General features: G+C 41.8%; 1 protein-coding gene across 1 annotated transcript in view; it reads right to left on the bottom strand.

The window, feature by feature from the left end:
• SH3RF3 (SH3 domain containing ring finger 3) overlaps positions 1-13,397 on the bottom strand; it is a gene marked incomplete at its 3' end in the record, with an annotated part of 251,390 nt that overhangs the window by 133,072 nt on the left and 104,921 nt on the right. The window lies entirely within an intron of this gene.

Below are 13,397 nucleotides of genomic sequence, written 5' to 3'. Positions count from 1 at the left end.
TTATCATTTCCCAAATAAACAGACAAAAGTGTTCCTCAGTTAACATTCTGTTAATTATGGATTCATGCAGGAACAGTACTCTGAGTAATGCACATGACAAATAAAACATTTTAAAGTCCTAGCAGGACTGTGCCTGTAACAAGTGTATATCCACTGCACACCTAATCAGCTTCAGGAAGGAGTTCAACTTCCCCTCTGTCCAAGGGCCAAGAAGAATAAATGAAGGATCAAATTTCCTTCCCAAAAAGAAAATACCACACAACACAACACAACACAACACAACACAACACACAACACACAACACAACACAACACAACACAACACAACACAACACAACACAATCTTCTCTATAAAGTTGTTCAGAGGGATGCTCCAATTTCTGCTCAAATAGTATATTTATTTGTAAGTTCGTATAAGCTGACAAACTGCCACCCTCAGGAACAGACCCTTGCTCTTTGGATGGGCTGAGCAGTGCAACAGGGTTATCAACAGCCTTCACCTCTAGCCACGTCCACATGCTTTAGGTCTTCCTCTCTCACGTTGCAACACGGTGAATTCCTACCTCATCATCAGTGTTTTGTTAACAGCATATTAGTGCTCTTGGCATTAGGTTGTATGTTCCTCAGGGTAGAGGTTTCTCTAATTTACCTATGAAGTAGGTGCTATTTGTCTCTGACAAAAGAAGGGAAAAGGATGTGTAATAAATCATGCATTGAGGTCATCTGAAAGGTGTTGGTTGAAGCATGAGTCTATCCATATGTATCAATAACACTGTAGTGATACCCAGGTTTGCTGATCAAGTTAAAATAATCAGCAAGGACATTTGGCTTTTATGGCTCACTGATTAAAGACTGATAAGTTTATGAGCTGCCCAACGCCAAAACTATCACTACTGAGCTGCCTAAGTGCAAAACTCCCTGGGGAAAATAGACACTGAATCAACAGAAATCACACAGGTAGATACCTGACCTACAAAACCCTCAAGGAACAGGCAACAACGGCACCCACCTTCCTGATTGTTTGGGTGCAGATGAGGTAACCTAATGTCTCACTGTCATGGCCAGACACAGTCCCCTTCCTCCTCCTCCGCTCTACTTCTTCTTTAACCCTCACTCCCCCTGTACCCATCTTAGTACTGGACTGATTCAAACTCCCAAACCAGTGGAAAACTATTGACTTTGTGTTGGGTGAATTTTCCAGATGAGTGCACTGGCTCAGCTGTGTCACATAACTGTAACCCAAAAGTGGGTAGCAAAGCCAGCCTGGTGCCAGCAGAGCCAAAGGCTCAGCTGGAGGGCTGTGGTGCTCTTGCTGATGGCTCTCCATGCCAATGGTGTTGCACAGCCCCATGCTCTGCCTCAGAGCAGGTTGAGATCGTTCCCAAACAGCAGGAGATCTTCAACAAGAAGTGCTCAGAGATGATCCAGAAGAAAGGTGATGAGAAGAAGGAGGAACACCAAGTTCAGTATCTTGCTCCCACAGGGAAAGCTGCCAACCTGGACAAGAGGACTGAACAGATGGCTAAATGATAGAGGGTAAGCAATGAGCATTCAGTGTGAGAAAGCCTGAGTCCAGGAGGGGCAAATAAAGGTCTGCCAGTCAACTAAAACACCAAGTAAAATCCCAGAGTCTTGTTCAAAAACACCTAAAGGGTGAAGAGAAGCAGATGACCACAAAAAAGGGTAAGACCAGGACGAGTCTGGGCATCATCATCTCCCACTCATCCTCTCTGTTGAGTCCCTTTTGTTTATCATGTAGGACAGAGGCTGATTGTCTCCTCTCTCCAAACCCCTCACAAGCTATTTTTCATTCAGTTTTAAGTAGGACTGGCAGTGCTGAGCTCCCAGTGTACTCGCAGTGACGGCAATGAAACACTCCAGCAGAAATTAACACTGGGGGGGTGGGGAGGACAGACAATGGGTGTTTGAAAGAGCTACAAAGACAAGAGAAGAGCAATGTGCCATCTGTGTCAGCTTAAAGTGCACTTGCTGGGTATGACCTCTCGATTATATGAAATGGACGTGATATTTTTAGTTTACACATTTCCACTTTTTGTGATGGTTCAGAAAATCCCCCACAGCCTTATGAAAGTTATTTTTGCTGTAGTGCAATTTAACGGCAATCCATTGAGCTTTCTACAAGTCACAAACAATAACATTGCCATTTGCCAGTCAGAATAATTTTCTTTATGTCCTTGGTAAGTCCACAGTAAGTTCATCGATGTATTTAAAGACACAGTTTGGAGGCAAAAATGCCATATCTCAATCTTTGCATGCACAAGTATGTCACTTTTACAGTATCACCATCTGTTTTTCCACATGCAGACATTACAACTTCCAGAAGCCCACTAAAACACTAAGCCATTAAACTTCCTCATAGCTTTGGGCCATCTGCTTCTTCATCCCAAAGGTTTTCCTCCCCACCTTCTACATTTTTTTCCCTAGCCAAGTATTAGAAGGAAAAAAAATCCTTCAGGGTAAGGACTGTGCATCTTCCAGCACACACAGGTTCATGGGTACAGTTACAACAGCCTGAAAAAAAAATGATCTTGGACAAACTGTGATCAAATTCCACGTTTTCACAACTACACATAAGGGTAACGTGACATGTGATGCTTCTGGGAACACACGCAAAGGCTCAAAACAGCATTATAGTGGATTCCCAGGGAATTTATCAACAAAGACTTTTTCTCTTGTTTGTTCCTTTAGCAACAATCTATCTTAAAGGATAGAATAAGAATGTGTAGACCCCATGGCGTCTTAGAGAGAAACCAGACCTTTTTTTGTATACTTCCTAATATAATTTAGATCCCTGGTGATAAATATCTTATGGATTATCTCTTTTTATGCCTGAGTTCACTGAACTTTCCCACTGAGAAAATAATCTGTCAATCAGTGTAGGTCCTTCTTTCTCTTTGTCGTATGCCAGTTTTCTTCCACAGTGCCAAATCTAGAACTAACAACTTACAGCAGGGAGAACAGATGGGTACACAACTGCCCTGAGCTATGGAGATGCTGTGAACTATTTTTAACAAATAAAAAGAAAAATACATGAATGGTTTATAAGGAGGTTTTCTGGGCTTGCCTCATATAAAAGGTGAAGCTGTCAGCACAACCTCTTCCAGCGGTACAATCTATACCTGCAGTTAGGATGATGCCTTCAGGGACAGTTTAGTTTAACCTATATTTAAATACAAGAGTAGAGCTGGTTATCAGTGCCCTAATGAGTCCTCAGAAGTGCTGCACCTAAAAATACTCACAGGATCTTGGGGCTCCTGCTGTGTCCATCAGCTGAAGAGCCGCACCACCAGCAGTGCAGCACTCAGAACCACCACAGTCCCTGTCCAGCCTTCCTGGCTACAGCCAGGCTTGGGCTTCTGCAAGTCCCATGCTAAATCCCAGTAATCTGTCTGGAGGGAGCACAAACCCCAAGAACATGTGGGTAGCCCAAGTCTTTCTCAACTACAAGCCAGTTTTGTTCCAGCAGACATTTGCCTGGAATAAAATGACCCAAATGCTGGCTCTGTGCACATACTGCTATAGTTTTCAAGGTATACTTGTATAGTTTTCAAGGCATACTGGTATAGTTTTCAAGTTATGAACGCTGCATGCATGAGTAGGTATGAAATGCATTTTTATTTCCAGTACTTGTTTTTTAACACCATCTTATCCCCCTGAAGCTGCAGCAGTTTCATCACATATAAACTGTGTTAATGTCAGATTTATATCCAAAGAATCTGAAAATAAGAATAATTTGCTACCAACACACAAATCGAACAGTTGGGAAGGGAAAAAAAAAAGAAATAAAAAATGTATGAAGTATATTACTGAGAATAAAAAGCAAGCAACCAATGGTATAAATGAGATGATAGCAAGAATACATCTCATGACTCTTTGGGAAGCAAGATTTTCTGTGTACCACATGAAGATATTGATATAAAATACTGCCTGTGTAAATCAGTCTAGAGAAAATGGTGCCTCTGCGTCTATCCAGTCAGTACATTAAGGATTAGATGCAACCTGGTAAAATTCGAAAGCTTCTCCAAATGCATTCTGTTAAATATCTCATCAGTATTGCACAGAGGTAGTTAAAACTGGTGAAAGTTCTTGTATATGCATATTGGCTTCCAGCTTCCCAATATTTTTTGTGCTTTCTATTGCTAGGCCATTTCTTTCTCTTGTGCCAGAGATACATCAACTCCTTTAAAAAAGAAAGGCTAAAAAGGGCAATATAATCCCCCAGACATGTCGTTTAACACATGCTTTGCTTAATTGATTGGAAAAAACTAGTAATTTCTTGACTTAGACAGTATAACTTCTCTAATGCCTCTACTGTTTATTATAAATAAAGCGAGACAGAACAAGGGAGAGGTGCCATTGCAGAAGGCACTGCCTTTGGGGCAGTTCTGGATGCAGAAGCTCAGTCTGCTGACCCCCAACCACTGCTCCCCCCTCTCACCACCATTTGCTGCCCCTCTGGTTTGTACAGTGCTGCCGAGCTGCATCAATCACCTGAGCAATCTGACTTGAAAACAGCCATCTCAAAATACACCACAAAAATGGCAGCTGCAGAGGATGCAGCATCCCCTTGTACACTAGCTCCTTCCTGGGGACAGGCCCATGCCCTGAGTAGGGGACCAGGACCAGAGGCTGACTGCGCACACCTGTGAAGGTTCACAGCTGCTGAAAGCCCATCTACATCTGTGGTGTCACCAAAGGAGATGGTCTCTGTCTTCCCTACCAGGCCCCGTTTCCATTTTACATCCTTTTCTCTCTTGAACCCACAAGTGCAATCAGTCCATTCAAGGATTTAATTGGACTACAACCATTCTTTTCTCCTTTTGGTTTTGTTTTGTTCCACTGGTTTTCAACTGGACTGTCATGATTGGGAGGTTTGTTATGAGCCTCAGTACCTCACAGAGGTGTAATAACCAACTTATCGGGTGCTCACTCTCATTCTAAGTAGCATGAGCAAACAAATGCAAAACATTATTCACTACTGCAAACATCAAACTGTTTCATCTAGCCACATCAGACTAGGAAAAGGATTTCCATCTACAAATGTCTTAACCAACTTGTTTTAACATCTGTGATTTTAAGCCTGACCTAACATTAGTGTGGACAAGCTGCAGGCTTCCCCAGTGGTCTAGGCAGAAACAACCTACATTTTTTTACATAACCTTGCTCTCTCTTGTATCCTACATTCCTAGAGATGTCCTGATTTGCACATACAAATTTAACTGATGGATTGAGTGTACAAATCCACTGTTCATGCTAGGAGGAAGCAAACAGGATTTGCTGGCGTGCAGGCATCCTCAGAGACAGTTTGGCTGGTGGGCTCAGGATGCAGAGCATGGCTGCTGTGGATGGCATTGTACCGCAGGGGAACAAACCCTGCAGAGCCTCAACAGAGACTAAATTCAACACGTTTAGGTCAAATATCACCTTCCAAATGGTGTAGAAATCTAATAGGGACCTAACTCTATGCACCCATAGAAAGGCGTCTAGTGGGAGGTCCTCAGATACTTTGTGGATACTACACCACATGTCTCACAGAGAGGAGAGGCATAAGTAGATGGGGATCATGACAGAAATTTTCAAACCTCTGGAACTAGATGTGAAAAACTGGAAGAAACATGTCTCTCAGTCCTGTTCCTCATTCTTTTGGTGTGTCCTGTCTTCCTGTTTTGTCCCGCCTATGCAGCATCACTTCTTGAGGAGACAGAGCATGAGCTGAATTCCTGGGAGTTGTGTTCATGCCCCCACGTTGAACATGGCTTCCTCAATATTTTTCAGGAGCTCAAGCAGCTGCAGGATTCTGTCAGAGTCCTCACTTAGAGGCAGATCTTGCCTCAAACCCTCTTGCAAAATTATCTCTTTTCTCCCAAGAGAATTAAAGACTTCATCGCAGTATGTCAGCTGCTGAGCAAAGGCCAGATTTTATCCCATTTTTGCCACACACTATTTTCTAAGAAAGGTAAAAATTGGTGAGCTTTTTCCTTTACCGTGTCACCCTTCAGAAGCTACTTCATTAACCGCTGGAGTTCCTCCAGCTCTCTGGGGCACCCTAATGACCCCACTGACAGTCAGGCACACTTTTCTATCAGTTTTGAGAGCCAAGATTTGAGCACTGGGGCTGAGCCTTGGACCCCTTTGCTGTCTCAGCCCCTTTGAGTGCCACCTGAAGCTTTCTTGTCATGCTGACATATGAGAGTTGATACTCTGGGGTCAGTTAGTGAGGTGTCCCCGAAGCCAAGGAAGAAGAGGTCACATCGTACAGGGCTGGGACCTCAAGTTGTTGCAGTTTTTACACTATTGCAGCAGCAAGCATCTCTCTGATAGTAAAAAAAAGGAAAGAAAGGCTAAAAATCAGGATTCTGCACTCCTGTGGTAGACAGCTCTGCTCAGGGAACTTGCATTAGGCAGTATATCCCTCGCTCCTGTTTCCTCAGCATCAGCTGGAAATCCCAACCTAATTTCGGCAGAAGCGAGACCTGGGTTCATTGCCTTGGGCAGGCAGCAAACACGAAGGTCTGACACCAAAGAATAAGGAGACATGCCTTTTAATCTACAGACTTTAAACGGGTTTGTCTTCTTTGCCACAGACAGATGTTGCCTGACAAATCTAGTAATGAAACTTTCATAAATTCTAACGTGTTCTTCTGTAAAGCACAGCTCTGAGAGGCTGAAGAGAAAGGCTAAATGAGCTCCAGTCCCCATTCATGCTGCACGAAAACATTCTCTGACTGTGAATAAAACATGTCTTTATCACCCTTCTCCTCTATTAAAATGAAAACCTATGACCTGCCACCCCAGCTGATGATAGCTTTACGTTTCTGAGGGAAAAAGAAAAAGCAAGCCACCAAAATGAAACCTTGAAGACTACCAGCTGCATGTGCTTTAGTTCCAATTACAAGGAGAGCATTTGTATGCCTGTCTTGTAGAGACGCGATATGGATCCCAAAGACTGTTTAATACAGCTATTAACAGTTTATTTTTGCCTCCCTCACACAAGACTCAATTTGCACTCAGCAGCAAGGTGTGAGACGGGAAAGGCTGTTGTTTGCATCCACATTTGAGAGGTCTCATCAGTCTATAGGAGGACCGAGAAGCGTGCCAGGTTCCGAGGGCTTTGCTCCATGGATTTGCTTTCCATGCTCTTCTGTCGCTGCCCCTCACCCTGAGCCTCTCCAGTGGCAAGGAGTTGCTTCTGTGCCCTGCTTTTATCTCACTGCAATTATGGGATGAGTGAAATCTGACTGCATTTTCATGCCACCTGTTGTAAAGCCCAAGAACAATACGCATTGAGACTCGCAGCTGTTTCCTATATTGTGCTCATTTTTAATATTGTGAAGCCAGAATTCCCAGAGTATTAAAACAGCCTAAATTTAAAACAAAAAACCAAAGCTGCGGCTGCAACGCAATTTAACAGAAACCACAGAAGCACGTGCTTTGCACTGAGGTTTACTCCTCGCTATACAGAAACGACCTGATGGACGTGTACAAAGGGATCCATTCAAATAAAAGCAAGTGGGACTACAGTCATGAAGAACATGTTGGATTAGGCACAGATCCCCTCCTTGTGTAATCACTTTAGCAATGAGAGAAGGCACTCCAATTACTTCAATGCTGTCTTGGACTTTCTGCAGATTCTACTTCTTTAATTGTGTTTGGTATTAAATCTGCCCTCCACCCACAACCTAAAGTTTCCACATAATTAAGTACTTCACCTACACTACGAACAAATAATCTTTCCTTTTTCTGTATGCAAGTACACATGCGCAAACAAAGCCAGCATGCATTATGTTAACAGTGCCTCTCCTCCCTCCCTCCTGAAAACATCCATTGCTGTTTATAAATTTTGGATGTGTCTAAGTTCTCCTCATCATTTTCTGAAAATGCTTCACAAAAAAATGTTGGAGCCTATCAGCAAAAAGAAACGTGAGAAGGATCCCAAATGAAAAAGCGACAGCAGCAAGGGCATCCTGCATTTGCTCTTGCCATCCCTTAGAGCCCCTTTCACATTTGCTGTGACATTGAACACAGTGCCATCCCTCCCAACCGCAGCACAAAGATGGGTTCAAAGGTTAGGTCATCCCATTTAGCTCCCACACAAAGGCCCCAACATAAAACCCTGCCCCTGATTATTTATAGCATAAATCAAGGCACTGTCCAGAAAGACCAAAGCATCCCCAAGCCTGACTCAACTAGCCTTATCAATAGCTTGTTGTCTTGCCTTATGCCAGGCCTATCTTCACTGCGATAATCATGTAAATCAACAGCAAGTCATGCATATATATTTGTAATTTATGTGCTCAGGGTTAAACCAGCACCTTTGGTGAAACCGTGGAAGAACTCCTTCAGCAAAGCAGAACCGAATCCAAGGACATTCATAGTGAAACACTTCAGAAAATGCTCTAATGAATTGCTCTCAGAAGCAGATTTTTAAAATACTCAGTTATCAGTAAATGGATTAAGTTTGATGTCATGCATCCCATCATTTATACTATTTTTATCGGCCATTTTTGTAATTTAAGTCTTTTTTGCAAGGAGTTAAGATATCTTACTCTACATTTTAACAGAAATTCTGTATTTTTATGAAGAAAGATACACATTTGTCATTTTTATTAATGTCTGTCACAGACTCACTTTACGTTTGAGAATATCTAAGAGAGAAGTGTTGTTAAAGGGCTAGCTGGACAGCATGTTACAATGCTTCAGCTGGGCACAGTTTTGAACTGTAAGTCATTTGTCAGAATAAAATGAAGACTCAGCATCACATAAATATTTCATGAATTTGTATCAAATTTGCTGAATTGTTAGTTTCAGACAAAAGAAATCAGTGAAAAATGGAAAGGCTTCATTTTGACATTTTGAAAATGAAAGGTTTTGATTTTCTCATTTGAAGTTACTTCTGTATACAAATTTCCCTTATTTCTTAGAATATTTGAATTGGTTTGAAACTAAAATAAAGCCTTTCATTTCATGTCAAACAAAATGTTTCACTCAACCCAAAGCATTTTTGAGGCTGTGGGGTGCAGTGGTTATTAGCCCTCAATTCACCAAAAATTTCATCTAATTCACTCTCAGTCTGACGTAAAGCCATCCTTTTTTTTTTTCATCAGAGACACTGGTAAAAGGACATGTCTGTTGTTCTCCATCCTCTCCTCAGTGGGTATTTTTCATATCCAGCATCTGATATTCGATGAAATGGTTTTAATACAGTCAAGGTCTACTCAGCACTTTAAATATTTTTTACTGATAAAAAAAAACCCCGAACAAACCAATGTAAAAACAGAAGACAGAAATACCCAGAAGTTGGTTAATTATGTTTTCTCCCAATTTACAACAACTACCTTAGAAATCTCTACCCTAAGGTCTAGAACTCAGGCTTTAGGAGTTATTTCAAGAGTGACAATGGGATTCAATAAACCCTTAAAATCACCCAACTTCACAGCTGCAACAGCTGCAGCAGCATCTTGCAAGGTGACCTTTCAGCATCATTCAGACTCTGAAGAGCAGACACATCTCATTCACCCCTGAAAAGCAGGCATCTGGCTTTTATGACAATGCAGGGGCTGCCTCTCAAGGCAATGGAGAGAAACAGGCAATTCAACAAGGTAATTAATCTTATTTTGGGAGAGGTGTCTCAAACAAGGAGAACGGACCTTTGGATTTATCTACCACTAGTGAATGACTACAGGGAGCATTTGCCCACTGTGTCTCAGGGTGAATGTCCAATTTCAAAATGAATCTGATGCTGGTGACCAGCACAGACCCAAACCTCTCATAGCCCTTAGCTGGGAAGCACTGGCCATACCTCCGGTGTACTCTGCCAGCTCTGTGCAGTGTCCCCGAGTCCTCACAGAGAGGCAGTTCCCATTTCATGGTCAAGTGAGCATCACCATGGAAATGCTGATCAGGAGCTTGCAGCTCCTGTCCCTGGCTCCATCAGGAACACCAGAAGCACTCAGACAAGGAAAACTGCATTTATTTTTGTGTATCTGAGTCCAGCTGCCTTGGTTCCAGCAGTGGATCTCTCCTGGAGCTCAGCACAAGGAGCAATTATCAAGGTGGCAGCGCTTCACTTCCAGTTTCCACCCAAGGAGCAGGTGTTCGTATAGCTATTGCTCATTTTTCTTAGTCACCTTTTGCAGAGCATTTAAAAACTGTGCAATGAACCCCGGTAGTCCTCAAATGACACTTCACCTGCCCCGCACCCTCCACATTCCCAACACGTGTCTGCTGACCAACCATCTTTCATCTCAAAACATGATCAAGAAATCTTAATAAAATTCCTCACTGCTGCTGACTTAATAGGGAAACAGAGGAGAAGCAGCAAGAGAAATGATATTTGTGCTTGCCTGCAGACACACGTTCTCCCAGGGGTGCCAGCCACCACTGCTGCCTGCATGGTGCCCTGCAAGCCTGCCTGCTCGCTGTCCTGCCTGCATCCACCAAAATGCAGCAAAATGTCTTGCACCCACACTGGCAGCCCTCGCGGGCACCCCTGTGCCCATGTCGTGGTGGCCAACCTCAGTGTCTGCCAATGCTCAGCATCTCTGCCAGGGGAGAAGAAATGCCACCAAACAATCCAGAAACAGGCAATCAGGTTCCATACTCCCACATATTGGCATTTTTTTCCATTATCCCTGCAAAGGACAGTTTTGTTAATAAGTTATGCTTATTGCTTCCCACCCCCCCCCACCCCCCCACCCCCCATTGGATTCTTTATAGAGGTTCCTGTGATTTAAACCTTGGAGCAAGGCAGAATAGTATCACCCAGCTCAACTGAAGTAAACGTTAGTAAAAAAAATGCATATATTGCCCAGTACTTTCTCACTGAGAGTGTGTCTGTGTACATTTTCATTTGCTAAAAGAAAAATAAATAAAATTATTATTCTAGAGTCAAAGACAAGAAACAAATACATTCTTCTGTAAATAAAAATCTTCCTAATACAACACTTAGAGAGGAGTTTTAGTTTGTGGAAAACCCAAATAAAAACACCATTACTACACAATAAAATACATTTTACTATTTTTCTCTATTTTCAGTACCATTATTGTAGATTATTTGCATCTAATTGTTATTTCTTTTCCTGTGTTGGTACTTTAGCACAGAGCATACTCAGAATTCTGCGCTAGTATTGCATAGGATCAGGTGCTCTGCAAGAAAATTGTGCTGTCACCCAGGCACTACAATGACTTCTCTGTAAGATGAAGCAAGAAAAATAACTGAAATGTAGGCATGGGGAAAGATCTCATCTAAGTGCTGCCTTCTACTAGTAAACAGATATCTTGTGTCATGTAAACATGGCATATTCTAAAAGTTTTTTATGATGTTCAAATTTCCTTTCAGGAAATTTTAAAATGCAGGTTTTTGTTTTATTAAACAGATGTATAATTTGCTGAAAAAAGCCAAATCATTCTATGTTCTGCGCTTAACACACATTATGGGTAGTGTGTCAAAAAGGATGAGCTGCAGAAACCAGAATTATCTCTTTCAAGAGTAATTGGCAGGTATGAGAATTCCAATCATTATTACAGAACCTATTCTCCTTACTCATGCGTCTAAGTAAGAATCAGATTTAAAATGCTAGTTCCTAATTTAGTCTGAATTCCTCTTCTGTCTCTGCTGGTGATAGGGGTGATTTACCAGTTTTAAGATACATTTGCCAGATAATTAATGCACTGGCAGAGCTTTAGTGCCTTTCTCGAGCTCAGTTAATTTTCCACATGTTCATATTCCAGCCATAAAATCACCTTTTAGTGGAGTTCACAATATAATATGAAAGAAAGGAAAAACACCCCCAAAGATTTATAATTCGTGCCTAACTGTAATTGCATGGGCATGAAATTAGCAGGAGCACAAGCAGAGTCATTCTGACTTGTCAGTCGCCAGGTAATGCTTGTCATATTGCAGATCACAGATATTATTAGCTCTATGTCCATTTGCTCTGCAGGTGCCGCACATTCGCATGGGTAGATGGTGCAAAGGAATGGCACGTCCCTGCCCCCGTCTCCTAAGAGTCACCCACAGCTGCGACGCTGACATTTCACGGCTGCCCTTATTATTACCACCAGGTGAAGCACAAATGAGAGAGCTCTGCAGGAAGCTCTAACCATTTCTGAGACCTTGAGACTCATCAAGAAATACCCACTTTGAAGGGAAGGAAAGTGCTTTGCAAATACACAAAGAGAAATCACGTATGGAGAGAAATTACTGAAATAACATGCCAATATGTGAAATAATCTTCCAGCCCACTAATTTGTACAATTTGAAAGTCGATTGTCAAGGCATAAAAGGTGGCAACTCTTTTGGTAATTACTTTAGCAATGCACATGTGAATGGCATTACCATTGAATCTTCCTCAGAAAAAACTTCAGTGTATCGACAGACAATGGATCTATGTAAGAAGTGACCACAAAAAGAAGAACATAAAATAATAAAAAAGAAGCCAAGTTAAGGAAAAAAAACAAGCAACAATTCAATATATTTGTATTTATAATGAGGGCTTTTAGGTTAATGAGAGCTACCTGAAGGAACCACTTTAAATGTCTACTTTAAATGTAATAAACAGTCATTATGAATAAAGTCTTACATAAATTAATTTCTAGAAGCTGTCACTGAATGGCAGAGCTCCAAAACATGAAATAATTGTACCCCAATGACTCCAAGCCAGAAGACAATTTAAAAAAATCAAATTGCAAGACTTTAAAACAAGTCTTTCCATGATGGTGTCTTGACTCAACAGTTCAAGAGTCAATCTGAGTTCAAAATGGTGTGTTAGCAACAGTGCCAGCTCCAAGAGGCAGATGTGCAGTATACAACATCCTTCTGAAATAAGGCACTGATGGGTTCAGAAGAGAAAGCCACAAGGTCTTGGTGGCTACAAAACTGTATCAGAGAGAAGAAGCTGGGCAGCTAATGCTGGCCCTGCATGATTTGCTGCAGGCTACTAAGAGACCCAGCTAATGACCAATTTTCTTCTCACAAAATAATTCTTCTAACAGGAAAGCCCCGGGAGGGACATAAACTGTAAATATTTCTAGCTGTTAAGTTACCTCAGCCACTAACAGGTTTTTATTTTTGTCCTGACATCATTTAATACAAAACATAACAAATGCTGCTGAGGTTTTTCTGCCACCTTCACAACCAGGAGAGATAATTTCCTCCTGTGCTATGGTATCAATAGCACTGTGGTGAAGTACAGATGATTAGCAGAAAATTGGAGGGATCTACCACTGAAAAGGGATTATTGCGAGTAGTTTTCATCTCTGTTACCACTGCTTCAGCTCCCTAAGAGTTTTCAACACAAGAGTATTGGTATTGAGCGGGTTTCTGGAAGGATTATGACATATATATTCACTGTTGAAATGGCTGTTCCTATGACAACT

The sequence above is a fragment of the Nesoenas mayeri genome (genome assembly GCF_963082525.1).
Source record: "Nesoenas mayeri genome assembly, chromosome: 1".
Taxonomy (NCBI): domain Eukaryota; kingdom Metazoa; phylum Chordata; class Aves; order Columbiformes; family Columbidae; genus Nesoenas; species Nesoenas mayeri.
The sequence above is the reverse complement of the archived record's forward strand: the minus strand, read 5'-3'. Positions and strand labels throughout refer to the sequence as shown.